General features: G+C 43.9%; 1 long non-coding RNA gene across 2 annotated transcripts in view; it reads left to right on the top strand.

Annotated features, from left to right (window-relative positions):
* Positions 1–25134, top strand: part of LOC123373186 — a 54629-nt gene that overhangs the window by 2707 nt on the left and 26788 nt on the right. The window lies entirely within an intron of this gene.

Raw genomic sequence — 25134 nt, 5'->3', positions numbered from 1 at the left:
GCTATGTCGGTGGGAGAAGCTCTTATGCTGACATAGCACTGTTCACACAGTGGTTGGTGGTCGGTGTAACTTACGTCGCTCAGGGGGGGTTGGCTTATTCACACCCCTGAGCGACATACGTTATGTTGACATAACCTATAGTGTAGACAAGTCCTGAGTCTAATTAAAGAAGGTTAAGAGACCACTGGATCCATCTCTAAGTAGCAGCATAGGAAGAAGAGATTTGAAACTGGAAGACTAGCTGACAAAGCACTAATGAGATCCAGGGGCTGGAAATTGAAGTCAGCAAAGTTCAAACAGTTGCCCAAAAAGATGCAAATGTTTACCAGTGAGGCTAACCACTAGAACCAAGAGATGTAAGGGATTCTCCACTACTTGGAGTCTTTAAATGAAGACAGCGTCTTACTTTTGTTGAATCACCAGTCATTGGGCTAGATGTAGAAATCACTGGGTGATGTTCTATGGCCTGTATTATGCAGAAGGTCAGACTAAATGACCATAATTTTCCCTTCTGGTTCTTAAAATCTGTGAATCAGGGTCAGGTGTGTTGCCATGGACAGCACAAAGATGAGGGATACCTGCTGAAAAAGTTCTGGCACCAGTTCAACCCCAGTAACCAAGAGCAAAAGCATCCCAGCCACTCACTAGCCCTGATGGGGTACAGGCCAGGAGTGGGGGATCTAGCTGAGAGCTCTGCATTTATTCACTGAGCTAGAAATCCTAGGTCAGCATTGCCCATCTATATCTCACCCACCTGGAGAAACACTTTTCTCAAAAGCTCTATGTCTCTGATGTTGCAGTTTCAAATTTGCTGCTTGACAACTGTGTCATGATCACTCCATTCAAGATGGCACAGCCTCCTGGAGGATGGAGTATGGGGGAGGGCAACTGTAGGTTTCAGCTTCAGTCCCAGTCCACTGCTAATTTTATTTAGTCACTGATGCAGGATATTGATTTCAAGGCAGATGTAAAAGTCTTACCAATTCATGGGGGAATATGGCTATGTATTTAAATTCCATATGTTGATTAAAACTGTCAAAGGTCATATATGTAATTATATATATGCATTATTGAATGCATTTAATCCCTTGTTCAAAGAGACGGATATAAAAGGGTGACAAAGAAACAAGGTAGTGAGAGGCATAGCAGAGTGAGATAAGAGGAGAACGGAGGAGCAGATCTTTAGCTGGTGTGAACTGTCTCTGTGGTGCTACACCGGCTGTAGATCTGCCCCTGAGCAGCAGGTTCAGAGATGAGTTAGCTCATTTGGCTTCAGTGGGGTTACACTACAGATGAACATGGCCTCCATTGAAAAGGAGATTGCTCCAGGTAGCGATCCAGTGGGTACATACTGAGGGGTTGGGTGTCTTTATTCATAACGTTTCCTTTAGAATCGTTTCTTTACCAAGATAACTGTGGGTGATGTTTGAGTGTGGTGGGGATGAAATGCTGGTACTTTCCCTATAAGCATCACTAGCATGGCCCGTGTTCCTCATTTGCTAGTTTACTTTCTTCTGGATGTTCATTTCCCTCTTGGGTACCAGAGTTGCATCACTCTATCTCATTGGGCAGGTTGTGTGCCACTTCACATAGATTTTCTTCACCTCAAAGCCATAAGCCCTCCCTTCTTCACAGCATTTACCTGTGTCTAAGTGGCACCTCCTGTGGCTCACACCTTTCAGCCTAGCTCAATATGAGCTAAGAGTGGGACTTTCAAAAGGGCCTTGGTGAGTTAGGAGCACAAATCGCCCTGACTTACAATGGTGCTTTGGCATCTTTGTAACCGCCCTTTAAACCAATAGCACCAGCTGTTTGGAAATCTAGTGATGGAACCATTTCCCACCAGAAAATACTAATTTAACAAAGTGTAAACACTTCCCAGGAACGTGTCAAAGGGCTTTGTTTTCTATTTATCCTTTGACTTTTCTTATATCTAATATCAAGTTGGAACAGAGCACTTCACCCTTATTGAAACATATCAATAAGGTCACTTGCGTATTTTGAAACTTCAACTTCTTTGTTGCAATTCAGGGCAAAAAGGAAGATTCAAAATGAGTTCAGACCAGGTCTGTCTGTAAGGTAGCCACCCCTCCCCCAAATCTGCTCACCGCCCCCCAAGCTACATCCCTTCCCTCCAGCAGGAAATGCTGAACAACTCTCCTCCTGTCAGAATGGGGAAGTGGGGCACGATACAAAATGAAGTATTTCTTCACACAATGCACAGGCAACCTGTAAAAGCAGCAAAGAATCCTGTGGCACAACCTGTGGAACTCTTTGCCAGAGGATGTTGTGAAGGCCAAGACTATAACAAGGTTCAAAAAAGAACTAGATAAGTTCATGGAGGATAGGTCCATCAATGGCTATTAGCCAAGATGGGCAGGGATGGTGTCCCTAGACTCTGTTTTGCCAGAAGCTGGGAATGGACGACAGAGGATGGATCACTGGACGATTACCTGTTCTGTTCATTCCCTGTGAAGCACCTGGCATTGGCCACTGTCGGAAGACACGATACTGGGTTAGATGGACCTTTGGTCTGACCCAGTATGGCTGTTCTTGTGTTCTCTCTCCTTCCCATGTGTGAGGAGGAGGGCTCCACTCTTTCTCCTCACCCTTGGAAATTGCTGGAAGGCAGGGAAGCTAAATAGTCTCTCTCCTCCCATTCCCTCTGTGGCAGTCAACTGTTACATTAGGCTGCAATAGGATCATGACATTGGTGGGGGCTTTTTTGGGAGATCACAAAGTTTTCCCCTTTAAATTGTTCTGTTAATATCCTGCCAGTCCACTGATCTGAGTGTCACTCCATCTCCCTGCTCTTGGAGACAGTGAAGGAAAGACAACAGTAGCAGTAGGAGATCTTCAGCTGGCTGCTGGGAAAAGGGTGGTGAGAGAGAATGAGCCTCTATTTCTGCCTGGAACTATGTGAAGTACTGAGGATGTTTTCTCTGAAACCTTGTGGGGAAAGTGGTGCAAAGGATTCTGGGATGTAGGGTCCTGGGAGAAAAAAAGATAACTGAATTTGGGGTCCAAGGTGGAATCATTTAAGATCCTCTTGGTACAGAGAAGGCCAACCATGCACTCCTATATACATTTACCCTTTGCCATAATGGAAGAGGTCGGCTGATGGAATTAAAAGTGGAATGGATAACAGGGAATTCTCTTCACACAAGGCCTAATTAAATTAGGCTTGCAAGATGCTGAAGCAAATGTGTCAGTAAGATTTCCAAAAAGGGATTAGATACCTAAACAAAGAAGAATACAATTTGCAATTACATTGTCTGTGATAATAATCCTATAGGCTACTTAGCCTCTTGATTTCAGGCATAAACTGATCACCAGATGGGGTTACAGTGACATTTGCCACAATATAATAGCATTCCTTATGCTGCAATACTATACTATTTTTCCTGCTTCCTCTGAAATGTCCATTATTAGCCCCTGCTGTAAACAGGACACCTGACTAAACGGACTATTGGTGTTCTCCTGTCTGGGGACATTAATGTTCCTCCATTGTGTTCTAGATATGGTGATGTGAGTTACTTCGGGGGACAGCTAACGGCACTAGACTGCTATCTGGCATTGTTGTACTGTTGTGGTTTTTCTGGGGTTCAGTCCTGGTGGGTTAGAAGCATGAGGGGAAACAAAATTGAAAACCTGCAGCTCTGTATGTTGGAACGGAACAAAGACATCCTGGGCCCAACTTTCTGCTGGTGTAACTCCACTTGTGGTATTACCCTGCATGCAGGATGCCATGCTTGTAAAACTAAACTGGCTCTTTATTACAAGAACTACCTAGATACACTGCAATTGCAGCTAGTATTCCAGCCATGTGCATGCAGGTTGACTTCCTGGTGCCTCCTCCAACCTCTTCCCTCCTGCAACTTGTTTTCTCCCTGCAGTTTGCTACACTCGAGACAGTGGAATTATGCCAGCAGAGAACTTGGCCCATGGTTTTTCACATAGAAGTTAAATGAAAACAGAGGCATTCCTGTATCTAACATACTTGTATGGTCTCCATTACATTAAAGATCATGAGGTACTCTGATATTAAGGCATTTATCCTCACAACTCCCCCTGCAAGGTAGGGAAGTAGTATTATTCCCATTTTACAAAGAGGGCAAAATTGCCCAGGAAGTTGGAGTAGGGAATTAAACCCGGGTCTCCTGAATCCCAGACAAGCACCAAATTACTGGCCACCTTTCCTCTTAACTGGCCTGCTGATTTTCATCTACGCCCAGGAAGAAATGTGAACACCTGAAATATCACAAGAAAGTTTGTCTTCTATAACTGAGAAAATGTATTTGGTAGTAAATGGCAAATTGATATTTTAAACCCTACAGAGAGGATACTCCATTTATGAGCATTCCACTCAGTAAAGCACAAGCAGAAGCGAAGGGAAAGGGTTCCTAACAAAGAGAACAAGAGCAGTACTATCTGTGACTGGGTTACAGCTGAATGAAAAGTTTGTTACTCATAACCATGGTGCAAAGTAAAGAACCCAGCCATGTGGGAAACCTTGCAGCAGCCTAATGCTCAGAATTCACCTTTCCCTACTTTGAATGGTAACATTGTTTGTAACTGTGTTTATTGTGTACCTCAGATGATCATATTGCCTCTCCTCCACAAAGCATAAAGGGTCAGATTCACTGGCACACTCCAGCTGTTTTGTGCCGCTCTGGCTACGCAAGGCAGCCCTAAACACAGCTTAATCAGGCAGGGAAGCTGCTTCTGTGGCTTCTTCGCACACCAAGAGTGGCACAGTGCAGTCAGAGCGTGCCGGTGAACCCAGTCCATCATTTCTGAAATTACATTTTTAAATTCTCATTTGAAAGAAAACAAGTACATTTCCACTTGTACAGCAGAGCTTACCCACAGTTTGTGGCTGGGTCTCTATGTGGACGATGGTGTATAAAAACCCCAAGCAGCCGTCTTATGTGGCACACACCTTATGTTATACTTGACAGTTCATTCAGAAATCTGATTAGGCGAGATTCTCCTATCTGTGCTTCCCCCTGCCTGCTGCAGTGAGATGGGCGGTGCTGCTTCTGCCAGCTGTTCAAAGCTTTCCTTTCTTCTGGGATGTGGCTGGGTCACCCAGGGGCCAACTGTTCTGACACATTTCTGGCAATCTGACAAGATCTGGAAACTCCCTACTGCTCCTCCCATCCTTCTCATGCTCTTTGAACTCACCAGTGGCTGAACACTAGCTGTGTGCAGAATGAAACAGGAGGGTTGTGTTGGCAATTTGGCACTCAACATTGAACATATTGGTTGCCCAGTCATAGTTGTTTCCTGGAAACAAGATCATCTCTGACCATCACCATCTCCTATTTTCTTTATCAGGAATTTAGCTAAATGCATCAAACAGGTCACACAGGTAATGTATGTAATTAGCCTTCTCAGTCCATTGGCTACCCTGTGGTACAGTGGGAGCAGACTTTGGAGAGCCGAACACAGCAGAGTTAGGAGACTTCTCGTCTGAGAGGAAGATGCAATGGCAGAAAATTACCAGAAGGAAAATAAGCTCTGAAAAGCTACAGTCGCTAATGTCACACATCTGCACGTGTGTATAAGTTTATGTGACTAGTGCTGGCCTGGGATTGGTGGCCAGGCTCCACCAAAGCAACAAAAGCCCCCCCCCTACCCCCCAAGAGACGGAGGGGCCATAGAATTCAGGCACCAGCTGAGTGTGAGGGACAGGACGTGAACAAACAAGCCTGAGGCTTCTGGTTCCAGGATCAAAATGAGGGTATCAGTGGAGGCAGCTGAGCAGAGAATCCCAGAAAAATGCCCGTTTCCCTGAGAAGTCAGCTCTGGTGCCCAAAGTTTTCTGACTTATCCACGGAGTGGGGACAGAAGTGCAAATTTCACACACGTTTTTTGCCACTGCGCCTCAGACATGGAGGGACCCACCTGCCGGCATTGGAAGATAGACTGTTTCCAAGCTCATTCTGGCTGTGGCTTCATCGTCAAGAGTGCTCACATCCCATTGCTGCACCGGGATGAGTTAATTGTGGCCAGCTGTCCTCTTCATGTTTATTTTGTCTCCAGTTTTAGCAATGTATAAAAATATCCAAATCTGTGGATTATTTTTAATATCCTTATCGGGGTCACTCATTTCCTGATAGGTGGATGTTGAAGTCTCAAAGCAGGAGCAACTCACTGCTAACCCCTTTCCAGTCTGAAAATGTTCCATCTGTAACTACCGTGCTCTAAGCCATTTCCCCAGAATGGGTCCAGTCTACCTCCTCTCCAATGCTCTTGCTTCCAAAGCATTGGTATCTGCTGTGGAAGAGGTTAGTACGCTCCACCCACTGAATGCCATGACTTTGACACATCACGAATACATTCGGAGAACTCTATCAGGCTGATAAAGCCTGGCTTTCTGTAATGGCTGCAGTTCAGTGAGCTAAAGGCAAAGCAACTGCTGGTGTGTGCTTTAATTGGGTGGTAGATGTATATAAGTAGAGATCATGCAGGTGTGGAAGGGGAAGTTTAGAGAAGAGCATGGAGTATGCATGCGGAACTCTGTACATCTAAAGTAAAGGCAAGTTTCAGCTTTATGTACAGATGCTCCCCCTGTTACGCAAGACCCAACTTACGCAAAGTCGCACTTACGGAAAAAGTCCCATAAGCCAGAAATAGGATTTTTGAGTTGCAAAAATTTTTGCGTAATGTACGGAGATATGTTTCCAACTTACACAAAATTCAAGTTACGCAAGGCTTTCTGGAACGGAACAATTGCATAAGTTGGGGGGCATCTGCAGAGATTTTCAGGGTAGAAGGGACCCTCTAATAATCTGCTCTGGCCTTCTGTCTAGCACAGGCTATGGAATTTCACCCACTAATTCCACCAGTTGGGGGGAATTCTATGCAAGTGAGCATTATGGAGCCCTAGCTGAATCTTGTTTGACTGAGGATAGCAACGAGCAATTTTTCTAGGTGTTTTTCTACCCCAGCCCTTAAAAGTCAGAAGTCCTCTCCCACCTGCTATTACACTTGCCCATTTATAGCTTTCTACTTTTGTCTCTTGACCCTAATTAAGACCTTGGCTCTAGGCTTGCCACTCAGGAGGCTCTCCTGAAAGGATTTCTAATGACCAGTGGGAAGGCCAGCGTAAGCGAAGTTTGTCATGCACATGGGATGATAGCAACTGGACTCATTGGATGTGAATGTCAAAATCCTAAGGCCCTTCAGGGATGCTAGTGCAGGTTGTAAGTAGAGCTGAGTGAATAATTGGGAGGGGGGGTTATTATTATTATTATTGTTTGGGGACTGAACTTTAAACCCCCCCCAAAAAAATTTGTTTTTGGTTCGTTTCGAACCAAAACTGAATGTTGTTATTTTTTCATTTCCCCCTTCACCGGAACAAAAAACTGGAAGAAAAAAAAATCATTTTGGATTGAAAAACACCCCCAATGTAAACCAAAATGAAAGTTGATGGGGTGTTTGCCACCATTTTTGTTTAAAGCTATAGCTAAATTCTGAGATGACATTTTCAGTTTCAAAATGAGAAGTCAAAACGTTTCATTTTGCCAGGGTTGAAACTAATCACTGCAACTTTTTCAAAAACAAAATTCCATTTTTGGAGCCATAGCTATTTACCGAATCCAATCCCAATTTCCAAATAGTTTTGATTCCCTGAAAAAATGCTGAAAAATGTCCACCCAGCTCCAGTAGTGAATTACTCGCTGCATGGGCCTGATCCATAGCCCACTGGTGGGTGTCAATAGGAATCCATTTCTGACAAACACGATAGTGTTCCACTAGCTGGAGGTCAGAGTGGGATGAATAGTCTCGTGGTTAGTGCAATTGATGGGCAAAATTCCTAGCTCCTCCACAGACTGCCCTGTGTGACTTTAGACAAGCCACTTAATCTGCTCTGCACCTCAGTTTCCCCTATCTGCACAATGGGGCTGATTGTGTTGCCTACCTCCTGGGGTGTTGTGGTGATAAACTCCACTAGTGGTTGTGAGGTGCTCATAGAGCAGACAAAATCACTGTTACAATGGCAGCCGATTTGGAGACTCTAAGAGCGGTTGTAGCAGAAGTTTTAAAATAGCCTTCATTGTATAGAAGGACGACAATTGGACTGACTTCGAGAATGGCAGATCAAAACAATATGAAAGGAAGAGAATTAAACGCCTGGTGCACAGCCACGTAGAACACCAAATGGGCAGACATTTCAAGGCCTGAGGGGGGCTTGACTATGCACTTGAAGTGTTCTCAGCCACTGTTCATTGCAGAGCGTACAGACACCACCATGATGGTCATGTGCAACACAGAGAGGAAGTGTAGTAGATTTGTTTGAACTACAATTGTCCAGTGAATGCAGGGAGTTGGCTTTGCATCATTTGTAGAGGAAGCAAATTTTGTTTAATCTTTTTCCTCTGTTACTGACATTCAAATGTGGATGTAGAACTGGTCAGGTGCAATACTGCTAAAAGTCTGTTTGTCCCCCTTCCTTGGCTAGAGAGTTAAAAATGAAAAGCCTTCTAATCCCTCTGAAACTAGTCCTCCTGCTGCTGCTGATCTCCACCTAAGGCCTCTAGACACCAAACCATTCTGTTCGTTCCCTTTCCCTGGCTTCTGACTGGCTCCTAGGGTGGTGTCCAGCCCTGGCCGGCTGTGTTGCCAGTTCTCTTGACTCTTTTTACATTGCAAAAAAATCTTTTCCTCCTGGTGCTCCCCTCCCTCTAACTTGAAAGCAAGCACTCAGCCGCAAGGAATCTGTGGAAATTGAATTATCTTGCTACAAAGAACCACTCTTTGATTAGCCTTCGGACCTGTGAGGAAACATTTGAGAGGTCTGAGGCTAGCTGCTTTGCAGGGGTTTGTCAGACTTGTCTCAAACAATGATGGAAAATGAAACAAACGTGGGTGTCCTGCCTAAAATCAATTCCCCAGGAGATACCGCTGAAGAAATTTATTTCTTGGGTGGTCCACAAGAAAATTCACTGTCTAGCCAATCTGTGGGTGGTGAGTGTTTTGGTGAATTCCCTTCAATAATGAACATCTCCACCATTCTTTGAAAGAGAGAGGAAAGCTGGCGCAATCTCTACTGTCTGTGGCATCAGAGATGCACAATGAAAATCCACATAAATCCATCTGTTCTGACAGGTGACAACTCTTAAATGTACAGCTGGTGTAATAATGATTAACATCAAGGTTGGAAGGGTTATTCCATTTGACCATTTTCCTGCCCCTTGCTATTTGGGTGAATGAGTGTTTAGTCTCACCAGTCCTTGGGGAATAGCTGGCTCTCTGTAGAAATACCTAGATTTGACTACAAACATTGGTATAGTTTCCATGAATAAGAGTATTCATTACTTACTATTTGCTATTCATTGTTGTTTTATTGATTTAAAAAGCTTCAGTAATCCAATTAGGAAGCAGAACTATCACTGTGTAATTTAGGTAACCATATGTAATAAATAGATATAGTTCAGAGAAAAGCCCATCAGATAAACTGTTTGTGTAAATAATAGTAAATAACTACTAGTCTTGTGAAGTGGAAGTCCATTCATGAACACTTTGCAAGCAGAAAAAGGGTTAAATTTGCAACAAATAATTTGACTGGATCTATTAACACTAATCTGAACCTTAAAAAAAAAAAAAAGCTGAACTTTTAGACCAGTGCCTCATGAAGGGCAACCACCCTTCTTCCTCAAAGTGAAAGTATTTGAAGGAACGTTGCTACATATGAGACATAATTGAGAGAAGAAGCATCTGTCATCTATTACTTCCTACTAGGCATTTTGTGTCTGACACAGGGAAAAACTTACAAGGCTTGACGGAGATGTGAAAATACCACTTTAACGGCAAAATTCACTGCTTGTCATTTATAACACGGAAGTTGCTGGTACTGAATTCCAACCTAACAAGAGAAACTCAGACTTGGGTACTTCTCTGGTAAAAATGTGAAGGAAACTGTAAATCTGTATGACAATTGCTTTCACATTTGTTGGCATATGGTCAGTGGCTCTTTAAACTGCAATTTACAAAAGACGTGTAGTGAAACCAGTATCTATTAACTGCAGTATGTAACTCATGTAACTCATGTCCTAGCAACAGATCACTCACTGACTCATGTAACTCATGTCCTAGCAACAGATCACTCACTGACTGACTCTATTAATTCCCACTGAGCTAAAATCTTGAAATGTTGTGCACTCATTCATTACAGGCCAAAGAGCTAACTCCAGATTCAAAGTGTAACGTTTCTGTCAGAGATCACCAAGAAGTCATCACTCATTTTTAGTGGACTGCAGCCATTCAGGTGCCCTTACATGTTTGTTAGGGATAATATTTTTTAAAAAATTATACCGGTTTCTTCTGCAAGCCAGTAATCTTCAGTTAGAAGAGATGAAATTCTTCTAAGGTCACCAGTTCCATTTGTCAGATTTTTAGATAGAAAAAGTTCCATAAAAATATTTATCAGGACGATGGTTATAAAAATTACATGAGTGTTCTACTCTGCTGCCTCAGAAATGATGTGATTGCTCATAGACAGCTGTATGTGCAGCCAGACAAATTCAAATTAGAAATAAGGCGCACATTTTTAACAGCAAGGATGAGTTACCATTGGAACAAACTGTCAAGGGAAGGAGTGGATTTACATCTCATGATGACTTCAAATCAAAACCAAATGCCTTTCTGGAAGATATGCCTTAGTGAAATACTAGCTATTAGGCTCAATGGAGAGGTAACTGGGTGATATTTTCTGGCATGTGAGATACAGGAGGTCAGGCAAAATGATCTGGTGGTCCCCTCTGTCCTTATACTCTATGAAATTATGACTGTTTCAGTAAGGCATGTTTGATCATACACACAGGAGAGAAATTTAAGTTAGGGTTTTACACAGCCCATCACCATTGTCTCTGAGTCCCTTGCATGTAAAGTTGATAGCAATAGTGAAGTCCCTAGTAGAGTTCATGGAATTTCTAGCACTAATCTCCTCTTTTCAAGGTAAAAATTCTGCTTGGGGTTGATTTGCTTCATGATTTTTTTTTAGTTTTTTTTTATTTTAATTTTTTTGGTTGCTTTAGGTAGAAGGTGTGTCAATGCTGAGAGTGCTGTTCTTGTGGCAGAAAGGCCTTTTCCATGGAGAAGGATTTGCAGTGAAATAGGATTTTGCATTGGAGCACATGGTATAGTTTGGTGTAAAGCTTTTATAGCCATGAGTTTGGGATGGCTGTACTACTTGTGAATGGTGAAGTCATAACTTGGTCACCTCAGTAGTCACGCTGGTGATATTGCACCTGCAGTGTTGTGCTCAGACCTGGGCACCCCAGTGCTAAAACAAGGCATAGACAACAACTGAACGAGGAATGGATGAGAGGAGACTTAACTGTTAGAGATGAGTGAGAACTGGAATTTCCTGCCCATGGAAAATTTCACCTTTCTGTAAAAAATTCACTCCAAATTGAAAGGAAAAGTCGAATATGCACAATTTTTCACAGGAGGGATATTTTCAATACATTCTATTTTGGAAGAACTGAAATGGAATTTTTCAAATGTTTCCAGTCCCACTTCCCCATGTTCCTGGGGAACCCGGAGCACTGGGAGCTGGGGAGTCCAAGCCCTCCAGCAGTTCAGCCGGTGGGCTTTCACGGAGCTTGGGAGCTGTGGTTCCCAAGCCCCCTATCAAGTTAGCTGGCAAGGAGTCAGGTGGGGAGGAAACTAGACAAGTTCCTTGTGAGTTGTGCCCAAATTGATGCCTTCCCACAGAATGTTTCCATTTCAATGAATCAGCCTTTTCCAATAGCAAAATGTTCCATCGGAAAATTTCCAGCCAGATCTAATAATAATAAATAGTGAATTTGCTGATTATTAAGAAATAGAAAATTTTAAACTAAGACTGGACAAAGCTCCAGCAATTACTGTCCAAAATCATCCTGCATTGTTCCCCGGGCAATGGATACTAGACAACCTACAATGACAGGTTGTTTCCATCTCTAATTTATATAAGATTTCATGGAACGAGTTAATTAACATGAGCATAGATTTAGGAACAGGGAAAGGGTGTCTGGCCCAACATACCTCCCATTTAAAAAATAATCTTAAACCTCCTTTTATTATGCTTGTTACTTATATTATAACAGCACTTAGAGGCACCAAACAAGATTAGCTGGACTCCACTCACTCTGGTTTCTGGGCTAGGAATGGTACAGAAGCTTCACAAGTTGCATGGGTAGATGAGCTTCCCCTGGTAATGGATGGAGGGTCCATGATGATTCTTTCCAATCTGTCAGCTGCCTTGGGTAGTATTAGTCATGACAAGGTCTTGGTGATACGTGTGCAGTGCCTAGGAGGGGTAGATAGACCTGTATGGTCCCATTCCATTCTGCCCAAGATGTCCCAGGGGTAGGAATTGGTAATTGCTTGCTTGTCCCAAAGGAGTTCTCATGAGCGCTACTACAGGGCTTGTTATTTCTCCTGTTTGATCTGTATATGATCTCATTCGGGTTAATGAGAAGGCCTGCAGTGCCTTCAGTACATGTGCAACACACAGCTCTTTATCCCCATCTCATCTGACTCAGCTCCTGCAGCTGTGCCACTCACTCATTGCTTGACAGATGCAAGCTCTTGGATAATGCGTCGCTGGCTCAGACTCAACCCATGTAATGCTGGGATAATGTTGGTAACACGGGGAAAGCAAGTGGAAGAAATGGCAGTGGTGATACCCGGCCCCAAATGAGGGGGTCCACAATTGGTAGATCTTATTGATCCTCCATTGTTCTGAATGACCAGGGAGCAGCTGATCCTAAGACTGCTTTTCTCATCTGTGTTTGACCAGAACTCCTTGAAGTCTTCTTCTGGGCATGGGTCTCTCTCAAGTTATCCATACCTTTCACACCTTCAGACGGGATTGTTGCAATGCACTTTACAAGGGGCTATATGCAAAGATCATTTGGAAGAACTACAGCGAGTTCAGAATGCAGCTGTTTTCTTGCTTAGGGAGGTAGCTTGCTGGCAAAATGTTACATCTGTGCATCCCTATCTTCCTGTTTTTTGTTTCCAGGTAAAATTCAAGCTGTTGATTTGTAGAATCCTAAATAGTGAAGGACCTAACACCTGGGAGGCCCATTTTCTTCTCCTGTGATAGATCAGCAAAGGTGTTTGAGCTAACTCCCCCTCCCCTGGATTAAGGGAAGGTGTTCACAGTAAGGGGTCTGCAACTCTGGCACTTATCTGCTCACGTAGGCTGACAAAGCCTGAGTTTGCTACTCCCTGGCTTTTAAGGGTGGAGGTGGAAATGGGAAGACGTTATAAATGGGGTAAGAAAGCTAAGGAGAGTGGTTTCTGTTTGTTTTGAGTGTCTAACTGTGTAAGAAGGAACTCTTGAGAATATGATTAAATTGGTAATGTTGATAGATGTGTTTTATTGTATAAGCACCCAGAGCAGTGGATGGAGCAGTTGTTGTTTTTTAAAAAGTTACTATGTCCTTAAATTAAATAATGTGTTCTGCATGAGGCAACTCTGTAAAAGTATTTGGAAATGTAAGTGTATGCAGAGTGTGGTTGCATGCTTCCTAAGCTTTTTGCGCTGTGCCTCTCACTTAGATCTAGCTTGATTTTTTAGAATACCCATCACTCTATTATCTAAGCACTTAGGATAGAGTGATATAGGTAATAAACTGCACTATAAACTTTCTGGTGGAGCTTAAGCTTATAAAGTCCTCAATGATTTGGGACCTGGCTGAGCAAGTCCCCTTCTTTTCATGATAAGAATCTGTAGCTACACTAACAACCTCTGGTTCAAAGGAAGAAGACTGGTGGCGTGCCTGGGCTCCCCCCAACTTTAACTGATGGAATCTGATTTTAGTGACCCTCTGACTACAGTGCAAGGCTCCTTTTAATTTTAATTTTGCAAAGGAGATGAGAGGGGTAAGAACTTCCCCCCTTGGGCAATTAGATTTTGGGGATTGAGGTTAGTCTGGATGGGCAAATCGTAGCCTTTTAAGGTGTATTTCCTTGCTAATGCTCATATAATCACTGTCTGAGTTCCTGCACTCATGAAACAGGTACACTTTCCCATGGAAATCTACAGTCTCATCAGCCACAGATTAAGGGACCCTGCGCCATTTGTGGGATTTTGAGAGTTTCCCATAGAACTTAGTTGTGTAGTAGCTAAAACAGTCCAATTTAATTAACTAACCAATATTTGTAAATGTCCTTCTTTGTATCATAGGTAGGGTGACCAGAAAGCAAGTGTGAAAAATCGGGACAGGGGGTGGGGGGTAATAGGTGCCTACATAAGACAAAGCCCCAAATATCGGGACTGTCCCTATAAAATTGGGACATCTGGTCACCCTAATCATAGGCCCTAATCCTGCCATGAATAGAGCTGGATGAAATTTTTTTGAAAGAAATAATTTATTTGCCAAAAAATGCAGTTTCAGTCAACCCAAAACTAGTCACGAATTTGACATGTGTAGTTTCAGCCATTCACAAAATGGCCAGAGGAGATGATGCAGCTGCTGCCCCAGCTCTCCCTATAATTTTGAGCCCAGTGTTCAGGGTGCTCGCATGGGATGTGGAAGATGCAGGTTCAAATCCTCAGTCTGGCACAAACCCCAAATGGACCCTTTGATTCACCAAGAATTCAGATTTGGTTCAACTCAACCCAAAATCCCCACATCCCCATTTTTTTGGAAATGCCACAAAAACCAGAAAATCAATTATTCACCCAGCTGTAGCGATGAGTTCCACGTGGCCAGAGCTTTGTGCCTACACAGAGAATGAGGGCCTTGTATTGCTTTCACGTATTAATATATAAGATCATGGCTTCATCCACAGAAAATAAAGCAATTTCACCCCTCCCACCGGAAGTGTCCTGGATTCTGTGCAAATTCTGGCTTCATTTAAATCAGTGGCAAAACGCCCATTAATGTCAATGGGGGTCAAAATTTCACCCTCTGCCTCTCCTCCCTGATTTACATTGTCCTCATCTATAATTTCCCAGGCCTGGTAGCAATTTATTTTTTGCCTAATGTCTCTCTCTCTCTAAGGCAGAAGGAATACTATGATGGTCTCCCCATGCTCTGATGACAAGATCTGGAGACAATACATTAAAATGAGCCTGCCTAACCAGTTCCTTATGTAGAAAAGGTCTTGTCTCTCTTGTTTTATAGTCTTTCTCCGCTAATACGATTTAGTGTAGCATTTTGTTTGTCTATATGTAGTGTAGCTGTTGGTTTCAGTCCCTTTCCTAGTTGCTATTGGACGGCTGTTCCGTTTAGCAGATATTCCCTAGGTTAATTATTTTATCATTTTGACAATGAACTGGATTTGCCATCTGCTGGCCCCAGCATTTCAATAGCCCAAATCCCTTGGAAGCTGGTTACATTGTGTCTAATTATTTGCTCACCCTCCAATTTTTGCGTCATCTGAAAATTCAGAGGTCTCAAGCCAAATCCCTCTCTCAAATTACGCCCGTGTAAATCTGAACTATCTCCACTGAAGCCAGCAGAATTACTTCGGATTTACACAAACGGAACTATGAGCAGAATGTTGCCTAAGTTTTCAACACCCTTCTCCAAGTAATTTATTTTTATAAATAGACCCACATTATGAACAACAGATGTCCTAAATCTGACCCCTGGGGTACTCTGCTCTTAAACCCTTTCCAGCTTGAAAACTTTCCATCTGTCCTCATCTTAAACCATGTTTCTATTCACCACTCCAGTTTTACCTCAGCCATTAGTCTCCATTTAAAGTAAATTCAACATTAATTACGGCTCTCAAGTTAAATGTTGGCGAGTAGTGGATGTTTTCATGTTGCATCTGTGTGTATGTAGTTTTGGGTTTTTGTTTTTTTTTTAAATTATCCTTGTCTGGACATCAGGAAGTGTTTCAATATAACATAATGCTAACACATGTCCGGGGACACTGGTTTACAGCGCTCGCTGGAGTAACCAGTAGAAGTCCTGGAAAGTGATTGGCTGCATGGAGTTTGGCACTTTATACCAGTGTGGAGTGGAAACCAGGCAGAATTGCTGAACAGTTACATAAGCCAGTTGTTTGGCATCCTGAAATCTCCCCCATCTCATTTCAACTCTCCTTCTCGCTCCTATTTCCAGCATACTGACAAATCTTATGTCCTGGGGGGGGTTTCTAGATCTAAATTTAGCAGACACCCCCAGAACAGAACACTCACAGATATCATGCTGTACCTAATAGTGATAGATTTATTCTGAGCAGCACAACATATTTTAAAGGGCTTCATCTTGACAACTTGTTTTCTATTGAAACCTATTTCCAAACTCTACAATTTGTTACAATGGTGCATTGAAATGTAACTGCTGCAAGTTAACGCTAGAACTCCAGCAGGAAAGACGTGGAGTCTAATTGAGCTGCATTGAGTTACTTTGCGTAGGATGGACAGTGCTCTCTACTGAATGAGGCAGGGGCCTGTCGAGGGAAAAATAAATAGCATGTGGTCATACTGCACAAGCACAATAGGGCTGAATTAAGGTTACATGGACACATGCTTCAGATGTTCCCTGTCTTGAGTGCTTGACTTTAACCTTACCATTCTCTTAGCGCTTTGTATGGCATTTCCTAGGTTGTTGGGTTTTTTTAAAAAAAAATACAAGTTCACTCATGTGCAACTGTAACAACTCTTCCTCCCTGGTTCATCACTCGGGTTTGAACACTAACTTTTAGCACAGATTGCTCCAACTTGAGCTAAAGGACTAACTTTACCAGCCTGCAGTGGTATAAGCAGTTACCTTCTATAGCAGAGGTGGGCAAACTACAGCCCCGGGCCACATCCGGCCCACGGGACCATCCTGCCCAGCCCTTGAGCTCTCAGCCCACGCTCTGGCCCGCTGCTCCTGCTGGGCAACATGGCAGCATGGCTGGCTCTGGCCAGGCGGTGGGGCTGCGAGCTCCTGCTTCTCTGAGCGGCATGGTAAGGGGGTGAGGAGGGAGGCAGAGGGTCCTGGGGGGCAGTCAGGGGACAGGGAGCAGGGGGCAGTTGGATGGGGTGGAGGTTCAGGGGGTGGAGATGGTCAGGGGACAAGGAGCAGGGGGAGTTGGATAGGTGTGGGAGTCCCGGGGGGGCTGTCTGGGGGCAAGGGTATGGATAGGGGTCAGGGCAGTCAGTGGACAGGGAACAGGGGGTGGTTGAATGGGGCAGAGGTTCTGGGGGGTGGCTCTCAGGGGACAGGGAATGGGGGGGTTGGATAGGTGTGGGAGTCCCGGGGGGCCTGTCTGGGGGCGGGAGTATGGATAGGGGTCGGGGCAGTCGGGACAGGGAGCAGGGGGGGTTGGATGGGGGGTGGAGCCCTGGGGGTGGTTAGGGGTGGGGGTCCCGGGAGGGGGCAGTCAGGGGACAAGGAGCAGGGGGAGTTGGATGGGTTGGAGGTTCTGAGGGGGGCAGTCGGGGGGTGGGAATTGGGAGGGGACGGATGGGGGCGGGGCCAGGCTGTTTCGGGAGGTACAGCCTTCCCTACCTGGCCCTCCATACAGTTTCGGAACCCCAGTGTGGCCCTCAGGCCAAAAAGTTTGCCCACCCCTGGTCTATAGACTAGCCTCTACAAGGGGATACAATTAAACAGTGGGTTACATATGCCGGATTTATCCTGCTTTATAGCCAGCCTGCCTAGGTACATAGATCTAGCAGGTTTTGCCTGATAGTGTGAGTAAGTGGATAAAACTTGGGTTCTATTCCCACTTGTGCCCAAAGTGACTTTGTGCAGCCTTTGTTACTCCTTTTTGGAACACGTGTGGGTTAATCCTTGTCACCTTGCTGAATTAGGGGCCTGAGCCCACAGACAATAAAAACAGTTGGAAAGAACACGCTGTTATTAACACCCACCATTAGACAAGATAAGATTTGAACATGCAAATCTACCTGCCTAGAAGCTCAATGCATTTTCCCCTAGACCAGAGGTTATTTGGAGCAGTACAGGGATAATCCACTCTTTTGGCTGTGTCCTGTGAAGGTCAGTTATGTGTGGCTGCTTCAGGAGGCTCAGTTGGGCAAGGGAGCATGGCCAGGGCAGATGGAACGTTCAGAGACAGCCTCTAAGGGAACGTCTACTGCAAAATTAAAGGGAAAAAAAAGGCAGCAAGTCTGGGAGCCCGGCTCAGCTGGCACGGGATTACGCTAAATGGCTACAATTACCAGTGTTGATGTTCCTGCTCTGACTGGAGCTCATAGCAAGAGCCCTGCAAGCCCGAGTCAGTTGAGCCAGGCTCTTAGACTCCCTGCTGCAGGTGTTTTGTTTTCCGTTTCCCTAAAAGGATCTGCTAATGCACAGCTTCAAGTGGCAGTGACCTGCAGCTTATAACTCTGCTGTGTTGAAGTGGATTTTCAGGGGGACAGTAAAAGTTGCCTCTCTTAACCCAGGACTATTTCGTGCCAAATTTCAAACACAAGGAGGTGCTATAGATGGAGCAATTGCTTCCCCCGGGCCCACTGGGTTTGCAAGGTAAGGTCCCCCGAGTCCTTCTCCCCTCTCCCACCATATACCTTCAGGCCAGAGAGGTTCTAACCTTGCACGTGCTACTTTACCCTGCCTTTCCCAAATGACCACAGACTAGAACCAGCCCCAGCCATGCTTTACATACTGGCTATTTGAACCCCCTCTCACCCACCCTATATGGGTCAATACTCCCCCTGCCCACTCTCCCTTGAAGGAGCAGTGACTACAGCGCCTGGCTCTGGACCACATGTCAGTGGTAAGATAACTCCCTCCCTATCTCCCATTATGAGTCTTGTCACCCCTTCCATAGTGCTCTACACCACCCTATTGGGGTACTGGAACAATTTGTATAGTGGAGGTACTGACAGTTATTGAACCAAACTGTAAACCCTGTAGATAATGGAAACCACTTCAATCCAGGGGGTGAGGCAGCACCCTTAGTTCCAGCACCTATGCACCCTATCTTGTCTTGTCCCTATTTACATTACCATCTCTTTGAGCTTTGGATTGACTTTAATTTGATGTCTGTACAGCACCCAGCATAGCTGAATTACTGCTGGGCTGTGACTATTCTCGGCTGGCTATGGCCCCAAAGAGTCATTCTGGCAGCTAAATATAATTTAGAGCAACCCTGAGTCTGCTCTAACTTATATCAAAGCCTGGACAGCCCCCCTCCCCACACACACCTGACTCTAATATAATGTAGCTTGTAACTAATAGATTCATCTATTCTAAGAGCTGGATATTTGAGGCTTAAAGCTGAAATGCAAGAAATGATTTAGCAGCAAAGAATCCTGTGGCACCTTATAGACGTGCAGGTGAATGAACTGGTGATGGTGTGGCTGATCTGGTTAGGTCCTGTGATGGTGGACCAGATCAGCCACACCATCACCGGTTCATTCACCTGCACGTCCACCAATGTTATATATGCCATCATATGCCAGCAATGCCCCTCTGCTATGTACATCGGCCAAACTGGACAGTCTCTGAGGAAAAGGATAAATGGACACAAATCAGATATTAGGAATGACAATATACAAAAACCTGTAGGAGAGCACTTCAACCTCCCTGGCCACTCAATAGCAGATCTTAAGGTGGCCATCCTGCAGCAAAAAAACTTCAGGACCAGACTTCAAAGAGAAACTGCTGAGCTCCAGTTCATCTGCAAATTTGACACCATCAGCTCAGGATTAAACAAAGACTGTGAATGGCTTGCCAATTACAGAACCAGTTTCTCCTCTCTTGGTTTTCACTCAACTGCTAGAACAGGGCCTCATCCTCCCTGATTGAACTAACCTCGTTATCTCTAGCTTGCTTCTTGCTTGCATATATAAACCTGCCCCTGGAAATTTCCACTACTTGCATCCGAAGAAGTGGGTATTCACCCACGAAAGCTCATGCTGCAAAACGTCTGTTAGTCTATAAGGTGCCACAGGATTCTTTGCTGCTTCTACAGAACCAGACTAACACGGCTACCCCTCTGATACAAGAAATGATTTAGTTGATGTTGGTCCTGCTTTGAGCAGGGGGTTGGACTAGATGACCTCCTGAGGTCTCTTTCAACCCTAATCTTCTATGATTCTATGAAACCTACAGGCTTAGACCTGTAAAATATTTAGCTTAGCCAAATTAGGCTTTAGGATAAATTAGCCGAAGTAAGTTAATAATAAATCTGCCAAGCTTGTGTCTATGTTTGTATGCTGATTTTTTGGAAAAGTAACTGCTGAGTTTGGATAGTAATGTCTATAAGAGATCAGTAGACACCACAAAATGACTGCTGGCAGCCAAGGTGAAATGTTAGAGACTTCTTTAAGATAACAACATGTTACTGTGGTGATAAGGAGACGTTAAAGTTAATAAGCTAAAAGAACTATTCAAGTGGCCTATCATGCAAACCAGGGCCGGCTCCAGCATTTTTGCCACCCCAAGCGGTGAAAAGGAAAAAAAAAGATAAAGCCGCGATCGGCAGCACTTTGTCAGCAGCTCTACCTCACCACTTAATTCTTTGGCAGCAATTCGGTGGCCGGTCCTTCCCTCCGAGAGGGACTGAGGGACCCGCCGCCGAATTGCCGCCGAAGGCCCAGATCTGCCGTCCCTTTCCATTGGCCGCCCCAAGCATCTGTTTCCTGCACTGGTGCCTGGAGCCGGCCCTGATGCGAACAGTCCTCTGATACTAATGAGCTTTGGACATACGCATAACTTACATAAATAATGCCTGGGGCATGGTTGGAGGTCATTGCTTTCTGGAGGTCATGGTTGCTGGACCTTCAACAGGAGTGCCCTGTCTCCCCCCCGCCCCGCCCCGCCCCGCCCTCGCCCCGCCCCGCCCCGCCCTCGCCCCATGCTCTTTTCTTCAGGATTCCATAGGGATATGTGAGTATGATGGAATTGGAAGTACTGGTGTTGGACACTGGGTTTTTTTCCAGCCATTGCAGTCTATATGACAGTTATATTAGTTGGGAGCTTTCTATGTGGTGAAATTTTTAATAAAGGTGCATTGGATTAAATGCAATCATTGTTTCTTGCATTCTCCTCAAGTCTCTAGCAATGATGCTAGCCCACATGGTGGTGATAGCCCTAACGTTTTGAATCCTGGAGTAGCCATGGAAATCAGATTCTTGTCTAATACGAGAGCTTAAAAGGGGTTATTGATATTATTCGACACCATAGCCAATCAAGGCTACACTAAGGAGAGGTGCAAAAGGTTGGTAGAAAGCCATCTTGGCCTCTCACATTTTCTGTGCCAAATGAATTCAGGACAAACTGATAGTAGCAAGTTTCATCATGCGTTGTGTCACTGAGGAGGGAGAAAATAACCAATGTAAGACCCATCTTAATGCCACAAGTGCTGAGAGCCAGGTCACTGTGACTGTGTGTATGGAGCAATTCCAGATATGGCTGAGCAGCAGTGCTAGAGGAGAAGAACCAGGCAGAAGAGCTGCAGCTTGCTCTCCCAGCAGCGTGTCGGAAGCTGCAGTCTGGCTGTCATCACACTTGCAATGAAACTCCTGTTTTAGATGCACCAGTCATTGCTTGCCTCTCCGAGTGAGAATCATGCATGGTAGTTTGTAAGCCTGGATTTTTAAACAGCATAAATCTGTTTAAATCTGTCCCTGATAGCAATAGAATTCGTAGCCCAGGAGATGGTGCGACTGGTGGAAAAAAGAGGGAGTAATATGGAGGCGCTAAGAAATTTTCTCCTTTCTGATGCCTGTAGCAGTGCAGTGTATTTTCAAAAAGGCAGCAAGGTACATGTGATGAAATTTGCAAGTGACAATTTTTCAAATAAGCTGGGTGCTACTTGAGAGTAGTACTTGCATCCTGGAGTATTTTAGGGGGTTGCCTTTTCCTAGAAGGATGAGGGGAAGAAAAAGCAGTGGAACAAATACCCTAAAACATGCAGAACCAGCCACCAAAAGCCTCCTTCAGCCTGATGGTTCTCAGCCTAGTTAAAAAAGTCATCCCTTGAAAAAGGAGCCAAACCCTTCTGCTGTCACAGTTGCTGGTATGCCCTCCCTGGTTCTTTCCTTCCCATCCCTATAATGGTTTTCAGAGCCCTGGAGCTTACATTCGTTACTGGCTGGTATCGCTTTATGGCCTGTCGTGGCGTAACTTTGCCCACAATGTTGTGGAGGATAAAGAGCTTTCTCCAGGACCTGATGATCATGATTTATTTGTATAAACCTAGGGCCGCAATCACAAACCAGAGCCCCACTGTGCTAGCACCTGCCGCATTCTGCCCTGCCCTGGTGCCCAGCATGCAGGGCCCTCCGCCATTTCCCTACATTTGTATCCCTGAACTATATTATCACCTTTACCCAACCCTAAGCTCTAAAGCCAAGTGCCTAGGGGAAGCAGAAAGGATCAATGAGTACAATTTGTATTTTTTTTCAACACTTGTTCAGCAGAAATAATTGCAGAATTCTTGCAGGATCTTATGGTGGTTGAATCTTGCCAGCCATCTTTTATGGGCCACTTGATTCAATGGTTAACCCAGAGGCAATATACCAGAGGTGACCTCTTGAGGTCTCTTCCAGCTTTACATTTTTATGATTCTATGCCATGGTGCTGAGGGAGGAAAAGCTCAGGGCATAAGTCCAGCTCACACCGTCTTTCATCTCTTAAAATGATCTGTCCTGTTGAGACCGTGTTGCATTTCAAAGGAATCTGCCCGCATTTATGATAAAAGCAGCACCTTCGTCATTATCAGTCAATTTACTGACATTGTCCAAACATGAAAGGTTTATCATTTTTATGATCATTATAAAGAGCCCTACAGTGAAAGTGTGATAAAGCAACTATTGCCTTGGCAAAGGAGATTGCCTGATGGAGTGAAACATCCATCTGGGCAGAGGGCTATGGAACCAAAGAGCTGGGGTGAGGATTGGAGGAGTCTGAATTTGACACAGAAAAAAGATCATTTTAAAAGCCCTTACTGCTGCAATGGCCCTTACAAGTGCTGGATTATTGATTAGTAACATTATTCCCTGGGATTACAGTAGCAGCCTTTGACACAGAAACTGTGGGGATCATATCTTTAGATGTTAATCAGTAATCGTTGTAACTTTCATGCCATGCTGCTGTTCCAATGCAAGACAAGGTTCAAGTGTAGCAAATTCCAGTGACGGATCATCTTCAAAGGCCAATTCGCAGTAACCAAGGGGGATTCAATAACAAAGTCATATGACTAGCAACAGCAACTGATTCACTGATTGAAGAGCTTCTGTCAGGGTCACACTTTCTCACCAATGAGAGCAATCCAGGACTGAGGTAATCTTGGTTGGAAAATGTCAGGAATGCAATTTGCATAGCTATAGGTTTTTTTATTATAGAACATGCCTGGGCAGGTAAAAAAATAACCTATGGTCCCATAGTGTGTGGGTGTAGTTGAGATGGGAACAGATCAAACCTTCTTGCATTTTGCTGATCCATATCATGGCCATATCTTTGTTCTCAGAGTCCATTTTTAAATCACGTGCTATTATCTGTAAGATACAGAGGCTAGAAGAACATGGATCAATTTACCAAAAGACAACATCAGATTACTATAAATCAGTTTGTGTTGCTGTGAAAAATGGAAGGAGGTGTGAGGATAGGGAAGAATGTTATCAGATATGTCTGTTTTTAGTTCCACATGGTATCAACGCTATCAATGGTGTTTAATTCAGGACCTCTTTGAGTTGCCCGTCCTTTATTTTGTTGTATAATGTTTATTTGTTGGCTTCCATATTCCAAACTGCAAATTTGATTTTCCATTCTGTCCAGTATACTTTATTCTGTATCTGAGAAGTGCTGAACTGTGTGTTTCTCTTTACGCATACAAGTTGTTTTTTTTATCTATTGTGACTCTGAATTAACCAAGTACTCCCAAAGTAAACTTCAGTAGAGTTATTCCGGAATTACACCTTTGTAACTGAAAAGTAAAATTTCATCCCATCTCCTCTTTATTACACACACACACACACACACACACGCACACATTCCTATAGAGATTACAACTGATTTGTGTTCTAAAATACCTGGGCTATACAAATTCATCCTGCATCGTTCCCAAAATTAGTGCTGATTGTCAGCATTACCCATGAAAAATAATTGCTATTCTTCATTTTAAAAAAAACGTTTTGCAAAATATTTTAACTGGAAAATCAAATATAGTTTCTTTTTTCTAAAACAATTTTTCTAAAACAATTACGTAAAATATTTTACGTAACAGTAACTCCAAGGAGGCTTGGAGTTACTGTTACGTAAAAGTTGCAAAAGCCATCTGGAGCCTGCATCCCAAGCAAGGGGAAAAACTGTAGGGAAGTTATGCAGATCAAACTAAATGAGCAAGCATCTTAAACAGGTGATTAAGAGGAAGCAGAAAGCCTACATAGAATGGAAGAGGGGATGGCTCAGTGAGGAAAGCTACCTCCTGGAGGTCAGAAAATGTAGGTATAAAGTGAGAACTGCCAAAAGCCAAGCAGAGTTGGACCTTGCAAAGGGAATTAAAACTAACAGTAAAAGGTTCTATAGCCTTAAAAAAATTGGGGAGGAGGGGGTGATGGTAAAATTGTTAACAAAAAATACTTTAATTTTGTAATTTTGATCAAATGACATTTTTCCATTAAATTTCTCGTTTGGGTTGAAAAGTCATTTTTCATCTAAAAAATAATTTCTACCTGCTCTATTCAAAACCTGTATTTTTCTGACAAGCCTTTAGTTTTTTGCTTCTCATACATCAAGGGCATCTCTGTAATGGCCAGGGTATAAACAAAATGAAGAATGAAGACTAAACCTAGCGAGAGCTAGGCAGCTGTCTCTTTACAAGTTTTACTGACATAATTGTGTTGGTGGGAGATGGGATTGATTTTTTGTGTGTTTAATTGACACAGTTGTGCCAGTAAAAGCTGGAGAGTTTATCTATGCTTAAAACACTGCAGTGGCACAGCTTCAGCACTGCAGCTGGAGCGCTTCAGTGAAGACACTACGCCTACAGGAGAGGTTCTGCCATCGGTACAGGTACTCCAACCAGACCTCCCGTTGACCGAGCACTGTCTACACCAGGGATTAGGTCAGTTTAACTGTGTTGCTCAGGGGGTCGGATGTTTCACACCCCTGAGCTGACATAGTTATACCGACCTAATTTTCTAGTGTAGACCGGGCCTTAGTATAGATGCAGTTATACTGGCTAAGGCATATTATACCAGTATAGCTCTGT

Source organism: Mauremys mutica, chromosome 6 (genome assembly GCF_020497125.1).
Source record: "Mauremys mutica isolate MM-2020 ecotype Southern chromosome 6, ASM2049712v1, whole genome shotgun sequence".
Classification (NCBI taxonomy): Eukaryota; Metazoa; Chordata; order Testudines; family Geoemydidae; genus Mauremys; species Mauremys mutica.
The sequence above is the reverse complement of the archived record's forward strand: the minus strand, read 5'-3'. Positions and strand labels throughout refer to the sequence as shown.